Source organism: Chiroxiphia lanceolata, chromosome 1, assembly GCF_009829145.1.
Source record: "Chiroxiphia lanceolata isolate bChiLan1 chromosome 1, bChiLan1.pri, whole genome shotgun sequence".
Taxonomy (NCBI): domain Eukaryota; kingdom Metazoa; phylum Chordata; class Aves; order Passeriformes; family Pipridae; genus Chiroxiphia; species Chiroxiphia lanceolata.
In genome coordinates this window covers 78886194-78904578 of record NC_045637.1, presented here as the reverse complement: position 1 = coordinate 78904578, position 18385 = coordinate 78886194, and the positions used below count along the sequence as shown (strand labels likewise).

The following is an 18385-nucleotide window of genomic DNA, read 5'->3' as shown; positions in this document are numbered from 1 at the left end:
TTCTGGACTGGGGGATGGGGGAAATGTTTGTGTGTGTATGTTCATTTTCTTTTCTTTCTTTTTTAATATGCATTCTAAAACACGCAGATTGGGTAAAAATTTAAAAGTGTTCAGAATGTCAGTGCACTGCAATGTGCACGTTTATATAACTCCCACAAAAAGCACACAGAGAAAGATAGCTTTGAACCTGGGCTCTGCTAAACAATTTTTCTTCAAGGGAGATAAAATAATGAAAAATACTTGCTTAAACTGCTGCCCAAACTCTTATTGTTTATACCACTCCTGGAAAAGACCCCAGGGAGCAGCAGCGGAATCTGTGCTATTGATTGGCTGGTTAAATAGAGGCCTATTAGATTCAGACAGGCTAGATTGATTATACAGCAGCAGAAGGAGCTCAGATTCAGAGCTGAGTAAACGTCAGGGTGAGAGAGAGGGAGTGCGAGCGAGAGAAAGCACGCAATAGAGGGAGACTGTACACACTCTAGCATCAGTATGTGACTACCGGTGCCTGATAACACTGATACTGAGCTCCTTCAGCAGAGAACTTGCTGAGCTACCTTTTTTCATTTGCAAGAGGATGCCAGCTCTAAGCCTGTGCAACTGATGACAGACTGGACGTTGGAATAGTTCATTTTACTTACAATTATATCTCTCATGTTCTGCATCTCTGAAGAAAGGCTTATTACTGAAGACAAAAATTCGTCCTCTCCCCTTAGCTCACATAATACTGATGATATACAGAGTTTGATCTTCCAGGTAAGGAAATTATAATTTGCTTTTCTGAGCAGCTAAAAAAAGGAATTATTCTTGTATATCTTGCATGTTAAACACAAGCTTTGGCATCTGTTCACAGAATGCATTTTTGCACTTGCATTTCTTCCAGTCACAGATTATATGTGTCAAATACTATGTACACTGGAAGAAAATTAGCAACAGGACATGGTTTTGCATTGCATTTATCATGCTTAACCCTTCAAGTAAATGGGGATGAAACAACCATAAAGATTATTTCTAACTACTTGGATGATGTTTTAATGTAACTTGTCCCACACGTGCTAAGCAGTCTGGAGTAATAATGGCACACAAGAGTTCAAATATAATTAATTCATTAGTGTACGTGTTCTGAAGCCAGCTAGAGAGAACATTTACCTGAAGGATTTTTCAGTGCTTGTCAGTAGTTTGAAATATTATGTCTTTTGACTGCAAGCTTACAACAGCTGAGCAAATATGGTCAGTCTTAAATAATATGGTATTAAAGTGCCTTTATATATATATATATATATAGTAGTTATTGCTAGCATTCTGCCTGCAAAGCAAAGATCAAGGCTTATGACCTGAGACATGAAACCTAAGATGTTCTGTTGCACTTTGCTGCATATTTGATGCAGCCATCCCACAGACTGATTGCTTGTTTTGATGTGACATTGACACTACTGTTTCCTAATTGCCTATCTCTGTATAAACTTTCTACATATTTACTTCTGCTATGCTGTAAGTGGTTTTGCTGTGATAGGTTGTGATGAATTGCTGTGACTTTGAAGGTGATAGGCTAAAACTGAAATAACCTGACTTTTGGTTACAAAGCAAGTCAGGAAGTTGATCAACTCAGGATTTACAGGCCATGGGAGCATAATGCTAGGAAGACAGCATTGTCACTTCACTGGTAGCATATTCCTAACAGATGTGATAATCTGCACCACCTTCCTCATCAGTTTGTGCGTTCTGCTGCTGAAGAGTTTTTCATATACCAGCTATTGTGATTACTCCCTCTAAGTGAAGTAGAGACATCAGTCTATTAACGTAAACATGTAGGTAGACTTGCACCCAGCCGAGTACAACATTCCAATGCTTTGTTCAACTAAGAAACTGCCTGTAGCAAGATCTTGCTCTTAGATTGTGCACCTAACTGTAATCCAGTTTATCCAATGACAAAAGCATCACAAATATAGAAAAGCACTTTCTTCTCTTCCTTTACCATGAATTTTTTTATAAATTTCTAGAAACCACCATACTCAAATGCTTAATGACTTCTCAAAACCTAAATATGGAGTTACCAAAATGATTATTTATAATTTTGTAAAAGAAAGACATTAGAAATGTTGAGCACCTTAGACATACAGAGATTTTTTTAAAAACTAACAATAATTTGAGTGAGTGTCTAAGTGGTCACATGAAAAAAATAAGTAATGCTTAAGAGAAAGCTTCATCTTCTATAATGTACAATATGAATAAGCACTGGCAAAACCAAGAACTAAACTGATGAGCCAAAACTAAAGGAATACTTAAACTATAGCATCTGTGCTCTTTTATTTCTTTATATTTTCTTCATGAATAATGTTTATGTTATTTCTTACATACATAATTGATCCGTGTCAGCAATTTCAGTGTTTCCTTCTGAAATTCTTTCCAGGTAGAAGGTAATTCTTTTGGGGGCACATTTTGCCACCGTAGCTTTCATTAAGCGGTATTTTACTCCAGAAAATACTGCCAAAAGTGAAGACTGCATACAGTGACTGTGGAGTCAGAGTGCAGAATCTGACCATAAAAAAATGGAGAGAAACCCTTTACATTTTAATTACCTGACTGAAAATTTTAACAGTAAGACAAAGACGTGGATATCAAGAGTTAGAGCTACTAAATATGGACAATATTTTATAAGAAGCTCAGATAATTGGATGCCTAATTCACTGGATTCTTACACAGCTTAAGGCCTGCCTCAATATATTTCATGTGCAGTTTGACTTGCAAAAAATAATCCTTTATGTAAGCGCAAAATCTTTCTTACAGCTCTTATTAATCTCTCTCTTTTCTTTCCGAAAAGCCTTGTTCATCTGTGCTCTTTAAATGTACCCTATAATTTTTTGAATGGAAATAAAATCATGGTAATTCTGTGATTTCAAAATCAGCAATGTGGTTCCCTCCAGATTAGTATCTGTTAGTAGTCAACCTTGAAATTCCAAATAAAGCTAAAAAGTGTTTATGTTTGAAAAGACAATATTAAATTTGAACCCTTTTTTTTTAAGCACAAAAGCAAATCACAAACCCAAAAACTTAGCTATAAGATATTCATTTCCACATTACAGATTGCAAACATCTTCTTTTGTCAAATTCAGGAAAACAAATGGAATAAAAAAATCAAATAAGAAAGGTTTAAGAGTTTACATACTACAAATTGTGCATTTTCTTTCAAGTCTTGAATGTTGTTAATCTGGACTTTTTGCAACACTTTAAGCTGATTCACTTGTATTACCTTTTTCTCAAAAAGATTATTTGGTTCTTTTTGAAATTAATGTTGCGTTTCTTTCCAACTTGAATTGACAGAATGTGAAATTTATTTTTATTTTCCTAGCTAACCTGAAGCCATTAGGGGGCTCTTTCCTCCTATGATATCACACAGCAAACTGCAATAAAAAGATATATCTAGTTATTAGACTTGGCAGAAAAACAAGTTCTGCTTGATTTAATTTATTCTGGGTGTAGAGCATTTTAATAATACAGAGCAATTTAAAATATCTCATTTGTTTATTTGTTAGTTTGTTTGTTGGAGGGGGTTCTGTTTGGTTTGGGGTTTTATTGCACATAGTTAAAAAATGATGTATCTTTCACTGTCAGTTAGATGGTTATGTTTTGAAGTTACCTTTGTCCCATAAAGCAGAGGAAGCAGGGAACACAGTCAGCAACAATTTTGAAGTAATCTCTGGGATTACTAGATCAAGCTAACAGCCTGATCAGACTGAATATGAAGCACAACTTGTATCCAAAAAGCTAATGTTTGCTTATTCCAGTAACTGGGGCCAACAGCGCAACTAGCATGAAAAAAAAAAAAAAAATAAAAAAATTAATCCTGTTGAGTACTGGTATATTGTACCGATAAGAACCTAGATTATATAGAACTGACATACTCTTCACTTGCACAGCTTGCTTTCAGAAGGGCTGAGAATATCACCAACATTTTTGGATGACTTTATTTCACAAAGTAAGAAAGGTAGTTTCAACTCTGCAAATATTCACCCGTGAGCAGCTACACTGAAGTTACTGTGGAGCAAATTCCAATATACTTTGTTCTGCCTATTATGCCTTTAGTAGTTCCACTCAATTCATTGAACCACTGTACCTGAAATCAGTACTGTTTGTACAAACTGAAGCTTTTATTATTTCATGTTGAATTCCTTGGAATGAACTATAGAATAATCAGATCCAGTCTAAGAAGAAGAAATAGATTTGTTGCAAAGCACAGCAAGGTGGTTGCAAACACTGCAGTAGCATGCTGAGGTGAGGCCAGGAGAAATATGAGTGTCAAAAGACAAGCAAATTAATTGTCCACCTGTTTCAGTTTTAAAGAATTATATTATTCCTGCCAACCTCGAAAGAAAAAAATCCCATGTTGGTAAATGACTTTACCTGCCCTGGTGAACTTGCTACTTTACATGGTTTAGCTTGGAGAGATTCTAATATTACCAACTCCATTCAAGAAAAAAAAAGAAAAAGAAGAAAAAAACTAACACTCTATGTGATACTCTACATTCAAAACAAAGTAGTGTAATATGGCCAAATTGGAATTTGTTTTTAAGTGCTTCAAGCTAAAAACTTATGTTCTTCCCTGGTTTTACTACACATCTGAATAATCTCTCAAATTTTACACATGCTTATAGCAGCTATCTTATGACACATCAATGAAGAATTCTTTTCTGCTAAACAGTATGTGGAAATTCCAACCAAGATCTGAAGACATTGTGTTTCCTGCTCTGCATAGTCAGGAAAATAGTTTCAGTTTCAGGTTCATGCAATGTAATAGAAATTGTCAACAACTGGAATAAATCATTATTTCTGAGATACATAACTGATGTTTCAACTCATAGAAGGTGGTCTTTATTAGGTACGTTATTAGCACATTGTAAATTCAGTGTCATACAAATTAGTTTCCTGTCAGTGGAAGAGAGTTTTTTCATTGCTAAAATGGGGATAAAGTTAACTGTTACTGGCTTGCATTTCAAGTAATTAATTGTGTACATGTGAAAAGTCACTAAACTTTAGCTGCTATTATTATTAGAAATCCATCAGGCACAGCGTCTCCAGCCAGTTGAGAGAGGTGATTGTCCCGCTCTGCTCTGCACTGGTGCAGCCTCACCTTGAAAGCTGTGTGCGGTTTCGGACACCAAAATATAAGAAAGATGTTAAGCTATTAGACAGTGTCCAAAGGAGCACAACGAAGATGGTGAAGGGCTTTGAAGAGAAGCTCTATGAGGAGCTGCTAAGGTCACTTGGTCTGTTCAGCCTGGAGAAGAGGAGACTGAGGAGAGACCTCATTGTAGTCTACAGCTTCCTCACGAGGCAAAGCGAGGGGGGCAAGTACCTCGTGACCAGGGACACAGGAGAAAATGGCATGAAGTTGAGTCCAGGGAGGTTTAGGTTGGATATTAGGAAAAAGTTCTTCATCCAAACAGTGGCCAAACACTGGAACAGGCTACCCGGAAAAGTGGTCACAGCTCCAGCTCTGAGAGAGTTTGAGAAGGACTTGGACAATACTCTCAGGCACACGGTGTGATTCTTGGGGCTGTCCTGTGAAGAGCCAGGAGTTGGACTTCCAGATTCTTGTGGGTCCCTTCCAACTGAAGATATTCTAGGATCTTATGTTGTTATATAAGGCTCAAATCAGACCAAATTGATGGAAGATGACATGAGGTGTGTGGCAGAAGCAAGTAACAGAGACTGCTTCTTTGTTGGAGTTAAGTGCCCTAGCAGTAAGATTCTTTTCTCCTCTATAAAACACAGTTTAATTCTATTGTATTCTTTGCTACCTTGAAATCAATGAAATTTTATTTAAAATGTAAAAATTAAACCCATAAAAGATTCTTGCCACAAAGTTTTTGCAGAGCTTCACTCCAGAGGTAACTCTAATTTACTGGTTGGTTAATTTATCCCTTATATAAACACACTATGCAAAGCACTTTGAAATACTTTTGAATGAAAACTGTTGTGTAAATGTAAAGTATTATTATGGTAAACAGAAGTCACGCAAACTTCAACTAATGAAACCTGCAACAGTCTGGGGTGCTCTATTAAGCATGAATAAATAATTTATCTTTGATGAATGTTTAAAGAGTGAAAAACAATTCTTCAGTCATAAATAAGAAATACTTAACTTTTTTTTTCCTATTTCATGTTTTCTATAATACGTGAGGGGAATAATTCATATAACTAGATTTTAGAAGTAGACAAGTTTGTAATAGCAATTCATGAACATATTGTCAAAACATTTTAAGGACAAATAATAACAACATAGTCTAAAATACACATCAGAATGTAGTGAAAAGCAAGATCTCTTGCTCCTTTAATCTTCTCTTTACAGAAAAAAAAATTACATAACTTAGCAAATGGAATTGCATTGAAACAGCAGCCTGCAGCTTCCTCTTATTTGCATAAAATCCCTGCATTAAAACTAAATTCATACATATATATGTATATATTATGGCATCCCTGCCCATAGCAGGGGGGTTGGAACAAGCTGATCTTTAGGGTCCCTTCCAACCTAACCCATTCTATGATATGATTCTATTATATGTGTGCATATATGTCTATATATTCTATATTTAAGCTAACCCTTTACTGTCTGCGTTCCACACAGATGCGTATTCACTGTTACAGTGAATTTGCAACTTTTAACAATACAGCCATGTAGAACCAAACATATTATCTGAGTTCCATAAAAGAGGTTTTTTTTAGTCATGAAGCTGCTTGAGGGTACAAGTTATCAGAGTCTCACCAAGAAATGCAGATCAGCAGATTATCAGATACCAGGATCCTAAAACCAAAATACTATTTTCCCTGGTATTGAAAGTATTTTGTTCCCATAATCTGTTTTAATATTGTAAGATAGCAGAAAGGTTTTGCTGTGCAACATGCAACGAAATGCCATTGAAACACACAGTACACTTTGGGGAAAAGCTCTTTAAATTTTGGGTTTACTTGAATTTCAAAATATTTAGACCTGAGCCAAAAGCGCTGTTGCTTTGCAAAATACTGATTTTGTTTGGCTCTGGAAAAAGACATGGACAAATCTTACTCTGATCGGTGACTATTAGCGCTAGTCTGTGGAATATAAAATAAGTGAACAAAGTTCCGCAGAGCAGATGATAGTGAGAAGTAACTCATTGTCCTTCTGTCACATATCTGTAACATCAAGAATTACTGTACTTAAGCAGTAACAAAGCTATGGTAACACCTTAATTATTTGTACACCTTCCTCTTTTTTCCCTCAGAACTTTTTGTAACTGATTTAGGATATGGGACTCTGAAGTTTTTTTCTTTACCTCCAAAACAAACAAACAAACAAACAAACTACATCAAAACACTCTCAAATTCATCTTTAGGCAAGATGTTAAAGGTGAACACCATTAACTGGTAAAAATTACAATGATAAAATTTTTTGTTTAACATAGCGAAACAATAGTTTTGTTCTTAATACTGTGCAGTAATCAGAAAGTAGCAGCTCTTTGTGACCCAGAATACTTAACAATGACTGTATGAGTATTTTGTAGCGTATGGAAATTATGTATACGAAAAATAAAAAAAGGAATATATTATATTCCTTTGAATTCCATAAATTTTAATTCAAAAAATCTGTTTTTCATAGGGTACACAGACTTCACTAACTTCTAAAAGCTACTCAAATTACATTGTAGTGTTTTGCTCTTTCTGAATTCCTAAGACCCATTGATAGCTCTTAGTTCTATGCAGCATAACTCTATTGATATACGTGAAGGGACAGCTCTGAAATTAATGTTGCAGCTTTCAAGTGGAAATAAGAAAAAACTCATCTGACAATTCCTGCTACCAGTGCATTTTATAGAACCAGATTAAATAATAGAAACATATCCTTCATGTTTTTGTAATTTAATTTATAACAGACTATACCTTCTATATACTGTGTGGGGAACCAGCATTTGAAACTATCTTCTTAAATGAAATCATGAGTAAACATCTTACAGGGAAACCTTAAGAAATAGAATTTAAATCACCTTATTTTTATCTTTGTTTTGGTACGTAACTCACGCTTTTTGTCAGTGTATCAATATGGAAAGACATGAAAGATTCTAGTAGGACTTTTTTTTACTCAGAATCAGCTCTTATATTAGAGATAGTGAAATGGATCCACCCCAAAACTTTATAAAACTCGCTTAAATCTTCTTAATATCCAGTTTTCCAGTCTTAATATTGACACATGTTATGGAGGTATCAGAGAACAGCAGTATGTAAAATTATAATATATTTAACAAATAATTCTGTCTTGGTAGTCCTATCTTGAACCTAAATAAGCTATACAGCTGTTGTTTTATGTGACATTCTTTTAAACCTCTATTTCATTATAGATGCATATATATGCACAACTGAGTCACTACAGAATTTCCTTTAGACATCTTAATCAGCTAATCACTTGATCCACTGCTCGTAGTTTTATTTCAGATAAAACACAGTATATGATGGAAATTTCATTTCCCCTCCACCCCCAAAATAGCATGAACAGTCAAAGTCATTGATTAAATTATTTCAGTAAGTCACTAATTCTCATAAACAGTCTAATTCTCTTGAAATCAGATCCTAAACACGATTTGCTTCCAGTGTTCCAAGAACCAGGATGATTATTTCTTCTGAGCCAACAAAACTGTTCTGGCATAAAGCAGCATATAAATTTTGGCTAATGTAGCATATTTCAGATGATATGTTGTCATAATAATTTCCATGGCTTTTAATTATTCTTATTTAATTATATTTTAAAGTAATGAAGCCAGTAGTAATTTAATTTTGTGATTTTGTATGACACTGAAGTATTTCCAGTGTCTTTTTATCATCCTGAACACAGGGGCTGCTCCTTGTGCCTTACACTGTGCATTATTCACAACTTTATATACCAAAAAATGTATATTAACAATTCTGAACAAGTTTTTGACCAAAAAAAAAATGTCCCCATAAATGGAAAGCAAGATGTAATGAAAGCCCACATTTCTATTGCTGTTTACAACTCTTTCTCAAACAAGAAATCGATTCTTTAACACAGGCCAGACATATAGGATTGTTTATCTTGACAAGGACCAAAGAAATATAACACCACTTTTCAATCCATGTTATATTTTCTGACAAATCTACATGTTATTATTTTGTATTAACGGACATTTCTGCCCTCTTTCTCCCATTCTCTTCTCAGGAAGAAAATAGCCCTAGAGGTATCATACTTTTAGAGAATAGGTGTAAATACAATTCTTGTAGATATAATTCATAAAATTCAGAAAGCCCAGAAACACTGTCGAAAATGTTCTACGACAGCTTAAAACTTTCAAGATGAGAAACAATCTTTAATGTGCCTCTGTCATCAGAGATGCTAGATTTATTTCATACCAATAAGTGTGGATTAAATCAACCAGCAAAACACTCAAAGTCTAAATTTGATACTTTGGAATCATGTAGGGATAGCTATGCTTGTCTTTCATCATGCAGCATTGGTTTCTCAAGTCAGTAACTCACATTAAAAATTACTTAAGAGTAAAACCAAAAACTTGCATTAAATTTCCTTTGAATATTGGTGATTTTGCCAATTACAGAATGCATGATTCAAGGACAATTCCAGAATTACTGAGAAAATAATGTCCTTAATGTACTGTGAAAAAAAATACAATTAAACTCAGATTTCTAGGTGCCTTAATTTAAACTTTTAAACTGAGAGCATTCAAGGCAAAGAGCAAATCTATTTCTACTACTACAATGACAACACAAATATATTTAATGTGACTTTTGCCTCTACAGTTACCTCTACAACATGAAGTTCTCTATTCCCATAGTTTGATTCAACAAACTATATATGGGCTCAATGATCCATAATGAATTATACTGGGAGATTTATATTTCATCATAAGTATGTGAATAGCTGATTTTCCTATGCATTATCTAGAATGAGAATTGTGTCTGACATGCAAAGATGTAACCTCCTTGGGAATTACAGTTGGTTTACATATGATCACACACAAACCAGTGCATATAGATAACTACAACTGTAGAACGTGTCCATATAACGACAACCTAGAAGCTTCTGTTTGAAAAGTGAAAATTGCCAATGCTCCAGGACTCAAAAAAATAAAATTTATCCACCAGGAAAACTGAAATGGAAACAAACTGTGCATCGTGATAAAATGGCATGCTTGTTTAGCAGTAATATTTTGCTGTGAATGACTCCCTCACCTGCGTTTAGCATGTGTTGATTGCTCAGTTCACTGAAGCACAGGACGCTGAGTAGAGACATCAGTCAATAAAGTAATTTATAATGATCAACCTTCTGGGCAGACTATGGGATGAACTAGTCATTACTATTTTCTTCTGGCTGAGAAAATCTGTTCCACTGTTGATAAATATTTACCAAACAAATTCTCCAGCCTCTCTAACATTTTCTCCTTACAGAGAAGTGAAAGGGTAAAGTCAAAACTGATTGCACTTGAATACAGCTTAACAACAAGAAGCATCTCTTATTAACCTACAAGACTCTGATAAAGGTATTCATCAATAACATGATTGGTTTAATGATAATAGAAGCTGATGTCAGGGTGGCCTCAAGTAAAGGAAATTACTTCCCTTAAATGTGTTAGAAGCAATGCCCAAACTGATGGCCACCATTCCACTGAAGCAGAGAGCAAAATATGGACATAATATCTCACACACTTCCACTGACTGTTTATCTTGACAAGGATAATGAATGTCACCTGCAGGCATGCCAAGGGTCAGGCTCTCCAGGAGTACCCCAATAAATCCTCTCCTGCTGGACTGGAAATGAATTTCTTCATTTCAGACCTCTGCCAAAGCTCCCTCTGCGGGGTGAGAAGCACCCTGACATGGGCTCGGGCCAGGGCCAGGGCTGGGACTGGAGGCTGAGGCTGGAGGTCAAGGCCAGGGCTGTCCATAGAACCTTCTGGAAATTTACTGTTAGCGTGGGAATGAGACACTCACGCCAGGCACAAGATAGCCAGGGAGTGAGGAGGGCAGTCTTGTGCCATGTTGTGGCTGTGGGAGCTGTTTCCTAGTTAGTGAGAGAAGGGAGTGACAAGGAGTGGGGCTGTGAGGTTGGGTGAGCCCTGTGAGTCAACTGTTTTTCTCTTGGTCTGTGTGGGGCCCTCCTTTAGAGGCCTGTACTGTGGGGAGCTACCTTGTTGTTTGTATGACCCACTGGGGCTGAGAGACTTGGTTTACTGCTGGGTTTGCTCTAGAGGAGCATTGGTGGTCCTAGCTGTGCCAGTGGACCCCCTACGAGGGGGCAGCCATTCTTTGAGGGGCCAAGAGTGATACCTTTGGACAACTGAGGAGTTAATCACAGGAAAACTCACCTGAGACACTGCAGCCAAGATGTTTTTGCCAGTGGTGGTGCTGGGTAAGATGCCAGTCGCTAAGGCTGAATTCTTTTAGACAAGAAGTGGTTCAGGAGAAAAGAAGGGGAATAGGCAGGGGGAGTTCCTGGAGGTGGTGCATGCAGGAGCGCTAGAGGAGCAGACCTGTAGTGTAAGAGGAGTAGACTTGTAGTATAAGAGTTGTGTTTGGTAGTACTATTTGCAAAATAGGGCCATATTGTGGATCCTTAGCTAAGGAGTTGTATTATGTCCTGGATGCTTTTGAATGAAGGCAAGATAAGGAAGTAAAAAGTACTCAGCTCTGAAGTCTGGGATTGTATAGGGATTTGTGTTAATTTCATTTTACTCTTTTTACCAAAATGTTGAATCTTATTGAATGACACTCTCCTATGTTGCTGGTAAACCAGTCTAATTGATGTAAGGGCAAAGGTTTTTCCAACTTTGGGTGCTTTATCTCTGTTCAGTGTGTAAATCCAAATGAAACAATATCAAGAAAGCCTTAGAGAGATGTGCAGCTGATGCATGTTTCAGGGATTCATGTGATGGGAATTAATTCAGCTAGGCTGCTGACAGATGGAGGGAGTCTCTGGCCTTTGCCTTACTTAATCTTGCCATCCCATTGACAGTGGCCAGAGTAGCCCTTGAACAAGCTGTCATTACTCATTGCTGCCAGACCTGTTGCAGGCAATTCCCATAGCACTTCATTAACTATCCATGACCTCCTTGTTTCAGAAGTCTTTAGTTTTCCAAAATTGTTTTTTATTCAAGCTGTCAATCTGTTACAAAAATGTAGAAAAATGATGGGCAGTTCATGAAATGACAATGACTTTATGGCATAGGTTCACATTCAGAGATTAATTATGTCCCTATCTCTCAAGCACAATATGTCATACTGATCACAATATAGGTTACACCTGAATTGGAGATAGATCTTTCCTACAATTCCCAGGTTCACCATGAAGGATGCTTCTGAATTAATGGGCTAATAACTGATGCCATTTGGATTGTTGTTGTGAAAAACCTTCTTTCTTTTCTCCCTCCCTAGGAGGGAGTGTAGTGCCTAAGACTCAAATTTAGTTGAATAATTAACTTCCATATTTTATTCAAATATTTGCTTAATATTACTGAGTGACATCAGCCTAACTGTGATATCTGGAAAAAAAGAAACCTGTATTAGACCGAAGCTTTCACTCATGGTACCAAATTCTGCATTCTTCTTTATCAAATGCCATACTGAAAAAATAAATAGCTGGGGATGTTTCTCAGTGGAATTTAGGATTACTTCAGTGGGAAAATACAGTTTTACCATGCTTCCTTCTCTTTGGAGATTTATGAACTGTTGAAGAAATCACTTTAAACATATCAAGATGCAATACTGTTTTCCTTGCTCGCTGTCTTTATTGAGTCATCCATAAGTATATATAAGAGTTAAAACTGGTTAGCTTCTAAAATTTTTCTTCTGGGTCACTGAAGTTCCCTGATTTTTCAGAAAGGTCTTATAAATTGATCTAAAATTAAAAAAAAATCTGACTTTTTTTGGTGGGACTGTGAAAAGAGGTGAGTGATTTCTTGAGGTCTTTTGCTGAATTGTGAAACTCCTCTGGAAATTGCAAGGTGAAAAACAAGCTTAGTATACTATTTCTTGGACCTTGTTGATAGTAAAAACCACAATCTCTTCACTCTGCTGTCGTTGAGGAATACATATTGTACATTTCTTCAAGTACACTTGCAAATGTAGAACTATAGAAACAACTTTCTATAGTTGTTTTTTCAGATGGACTGAGAATTAGCAGAAAGAAGCATGATTTAATAAATAAAAACAAAGAAGATAAATTCCTTGCTTTGTTTTAATGAAAAAAGCCCCAAAACCAACTAACAAACCAAAAACAAAACCAACAACCAACTGAAATTTCAGACATTCTCTCATCTCTTACCTTGGGCCAAATTAAAATCTGCTATTAGAAGACTCTCTTTCAGTTCAGCTTTCCATAGCAAGGGGTCTATAACTTAAATATAAATTGTTACTGTTAGGTTTTTATTTGACAAATGAGAGCAGAGCTTTTACTGTATTGCGGTGTTATTTTCAGGTAAGTATGGTATGGGTTTGGTATTTTTTCACTAACAAGTGCTGTTATATACAGCCATTCACTGAATTCAAATAGCACATAGTCTAGGAGGTTTTTGGGAACCAAATGAGAAAAAACCTTATTCTCAAAAGCATTTCATTTCCCTGCTTGATTTTATTACAATAGCCAAGAACTCAAATTATAATTAAATAATATAAATTTAAATATAAATATAAATTACCTTGAAAATTATTACCAAATGCTGATGAAATACCAAGAGTTCTGCTACCAAAATTACAAGTGAGACATGACCACTGTAGAAGCTGTTACTTCTATCCGTATTACTTATCTTATAGGACTACTTGGTGTTTTAATTTTCTTCTGGCCTGAATTCTTGCCCATACTTTTGGTTTATAATAGAATACTTTCTGTCCTTTTCCAGCTATATTGTGGTGTTTTGTGATAATACTGCACCCCAGGTATTATTTTCCTGTAAGGGATACACGTGGCAGTCAACAAGAGAGAATCCTGAATTTCATTCATAGAAATCTTTATGGAAGATGGACAAAGGCTTTCTTTGCAAGTCAGTAGGAAAAATGAACATGTAGAAGGAAGAGCAGTCATTATTTAGAAACATTCCCTCAATTAATCTGATTCTTTGTTTTTTAAATGCTTTCTATCTGTGCTTGCAGAATATTCTTTTCTATTGTAAAACCATTAGATAATAGCCTACATTTTCCACTGCTAATGGAGTCATTCTGATAGACTATAAACTCAAAGTTGGTGCAGACCTAGTATTTAAATTCTAATCTATATCAGTGTACAATATAATTCATGAGCCATGCTACATGGATTAAGGAATCTTGAGTAGATGCTGCTTTTTAATTAGTATTGATATGGTGAGCTTTTAACTTTTGCCAGTTTGCATTGCAAAATTTCCCTTGATCAGAGAGGATTGTAAATTTGACAAATTAACATTGATTCTGAGGCAAAACTGCACTATTATGTCACTGCTAGCAGCATTAGTGACATATGCAGCCACACTACTCCATATGCAAAAACCTTGTCTGAGTTGTGCTTGGAATACCAATATGGAAACGTGTTGCTACTGAAATTATGACACTAATTACTATTAATTAACATTAAGCTATTTTTCTAAGTGAGGTGAAGGATTATTCACCACATGATGATTTTACATCAAGACTGAATACCTTTTAAGCTTAATACTTCAGTGTAAGTACATGTAGGGGGGATATACAGGAAGAGTAGATGAAGTCCTCTCATTTTTTGGTTTTGTTTGGTTGGTTTGTTGTTTTGGTTTTATGTTATGCAAGAGGATCAGTCAAGGTAATCATGATGATCTTCTCTGTCTCCCTCTTAACTCAATAATTTTTCAAGGAAAAAAATAGTCTCATGACTTCATAGATCAGATCCTGTCATTTTTTTCAATGTTTTTTTAATGTCATAGTGTTTTTGTCTCAGCCCAATGTCATTCAGCATTTTTTTTGAAAGCATCATTGAATCATATAACTTTTTCACAGATATTTTAATAGTGTTCTGGTGCTTTTCTACTTGAAGAAAGGGAGAACATGTATTATGAACAAGTGAAGTACACCTTTCAAAATTAGGAAGGTTGAGTGGGGATTCCAAATCGATAGGTAACTCAGGGTATTTGTCAAATTATGAATTTTTTTTTAAATCATGTCTGTTTTTCTGGGTGGGGCGAATAAACATAAATGTCTACACTGTGCATTGAACATCCCAAAATTTTGGGGTAAAGCAGGTGAAGATAAATACTCCTCAGATTCCCATGGGTTCTGATTTCATAGAAGGTAGACAGTGCAAGGTATGTGCAATATTATTATGTTATACTATTTTCTTGAAGGTGGAGGGCAATTGCAGACACATGCAAAGATACCTTCACAAAATTACAGAATATGCTGAGTTGGAAGGGACCCACAAGGATCATCAATTCCTTTCTGAAAGTAGACTTTTACTTGTTTGTGCCTCAAAGGCATTATGTAATGTAGTTTGCAAAATTTTTATTCAGATTTTCTCCTAAATTATGAGAATATTTGAGAAATACTGTCTCTTGGTGTTTGAGAGACTTCTTATAAAAATTGCAATTAAAAAAAATTACTTCTGTGCAGTTTAACATTAGTAGACATCAAGGATTTACCAGGAAAAAAAGAAATATATATACTGAGCTGATTTTTCATAAATCAGGAATTTTTCAAATCTAGATAAGTTCTAATAGAACATCATAAATAGTTATTTTTGTCTTTGTAAGGCATTTACCATTGAAGTTTGCTTTATACAGGATTTCAATAAGAAAAGTAAGGGGTTTTCTGCTATTAAACTAGATATATTACTGAACGCTGTGGTAAGTTTAAGGTGCTTGTTGAGTGGCAGGCAGAAAAATGTTTATAATTATGCAGAAGGAATACAGGATGATTCCCTATAATAATCTTTCGGGTGGAAAAAAGCATCAGTTGTGCCAGATGACCTCTGTAGTTTTAGTAGGCTTTCCTTGAAGCACTTCTTCCTCTCAGATGCATTTATGCCACCAGAAAAGACAACACATGGAGGAAAACTTGTAAGATGCCTTCAGGTGCAGCATCTTATTCATAAATTTGATGTAGTGTGTTTCATATCTAATTTTTTTTTACTGTTGTGGACACTTGCACCGTCAGAAGTAAGTAAAAGCAAACAAAAGAGCTGTACACAAAGAAACAAAAGCTTGACATTAACTGTATGGCTTTGTACTGTAACAATGGTAACTTGTATAGCTGACCATTTGTATATCTTAGGAATGGAACATGTATGCTACAGCAACTATTACAAGGGAAAGTGTTCAATCAGACATGTCTATCTCGTATTGACCTTATTAGCCACCAGCGTGCTTGTAACAAATGTGGATAGAACCTTTCCCAAATCTTTGTTCGCGAAGCCCAGCCATGATGAATGAAACAAGGGAAAAGGTTTCTTTTCAGGTTACCTTGCCAGCTTTCAACAGAATGACTCACAAATTGTGGATGAGTAAAGCTGTCCCTTTGTTTATGATCCACAGGTTTTATTTTCTTAGAGAGAGAGTATAGATTAGAGAGTATAAATTAACAGTGTTCTGGTAACAAGGAGCTCCGTAGTAATTTCTTGTTTACACTTCTGCCTTAACTAGTGTATAAACATGATCAATTACAAGATACTGTTTCAATTTCTCTCAAACAGTCTGTCCCTTAGAGCTTGACACAGATCTGACAAAGGAGGATATAGAGAAGAGAAAACATGGGAAATCCTCAGATGGCTTCTTTCATTTGTTATGAACTAGCCCTCTGGAGTTTCTGATAACATCTTAGCTGTCATATGGGCCTTGCTGTTTTATCCTGTCCTGTGGTACCACAAGCAAGAATGCAGATGCTCAGCCTAGCAGTGTTATGAATGATGACTGAATACTTTTGAACTGCAACGAAGTGGTAATCAAAAGGAAGATACTGTGAAGGACAGCTCTAGTACTTTGTAGCAGAGCTCGAGTGTAACATGTCCCCGTCTTGGAAAAAATTCTCAGATAATTGCAGGAAATTTATGGTACAGGCAAAAATTAAAAATGCTTAAAACACCCTATCTGTCAGATTTTAGGAGAGTATTTCTTCCTAATGATAAATCTGATAACAAGTCTAATCATAAATGTTTATCAGGTAATCCAAAGTTTATATATAAATTCAGGCAACTTGAATATTTCTGTTGCAACAGCATGCTCTTACATTGGTCTCATTGTCTTTAGCTACTGTAATCTTGAAAATGTTGAGAAAAGGGATTGGAAAAGCACTTTGAGCTCAAATTATTGGTGTATTTTATGTTGGAAAATCCACATCTCTGCCGCACCTGTGCAAGTGTCCAGACGGTACCATGTTTGTTAAGATGATTTCAAAGAAACAGTGAGACAATTCAGTTTTGAATCCTTTGGGAAAAAACATACTGGATAATCAAGATATTTTGATACTTATCACTTGAGCCTTGTCTTGCAAATCTAAACTTTTGTTTTCTGGAATGTCTGTGTTTTGTGACATGTGCAGTCGTTAGAAGCTCATTGAAGAATTCTTTTTCTTGCAGACTGTGTGATGTTTTGATGTCAGAGATGGCGCTCCTAAGTTTGAAATAAAGTGCAGAACAAGTCCGTTAAGCTCATATTTGCCTGTTGCTCAATGGAACTGTTCAATTGACATAAACATTTCCATGTGGAGAATTTAAATGTACATTATTAAATAATATTGAATTTCCTCTTTCAGTGAAAGTCCTTCAGAACTGGAAACAGACATCATTGGTATCTCAAACTGCCTGCCTTTAATCTGCCCTTAATTATTTGCTTTAGATTTTTTTTTTTTCCCTCTGCAACGCTTACACATTAATTAGGCTAAGATTTCAGTGATGTAGTAGGAATTCAGAATTTTTCATTTGTTTTTCTTTCCTACATGAAACTTCCCTTCCCCCACTCCCCAGCTGAGACTGAAACAGTCCCAAAATGAAGCAATAAAACTCAGTGTTGAGGAAAAGATGTTAAATATTTTTTGTCTTTTTTTTAAAAATTAGAAAGAAAAAAAAAGAGAAATTGTAGGAATTGAAGTAACAATGAAGGAATTTGAGGAAACAGAAATCATCTGCTTTTTATTCTAAGTAGTTAATGACAACTTAGGCATAGTTGTAACATGTTTGCACAATTGGACTCTCTTTTCAGACCTCATGTAAACAGTGCGAAAAGCTAAATATATTGACGATATTAATGCATGAATTTTGATATTTAGTGGTGTAAATCTTCATTGATTTATATAATGGATTAAATTCCATAGAAAATATAGATCCAAGAAGTATTTAGTCCTTTCTTTGTTTATAATTGTCCTTTTAGAAATGTTTAACAAAGAAGAGTGCTGCAGTCGTCTT

The 18385-nt window shown here is 35.5% G+C and overlaps 1 protein-coding gene across 1 annotated transcript in view; it reads left to right on the top strand.

The window, feature by feature from the left end:
• The first annotated feature begins 419 nt into the window (after positions 1–419).
• The window catches only part of CDH18 (cadherin 18), a 484233-nt gene continuing 466267 nt past the window's right edge, over positions 420–18385 (top strand). Inside the window, 1 exon segment of the mRNA XM_032700859.1 lies at positions 420–756. The gene's annotated coding sequence lies outside the window, so the exon portion shown is untranslated.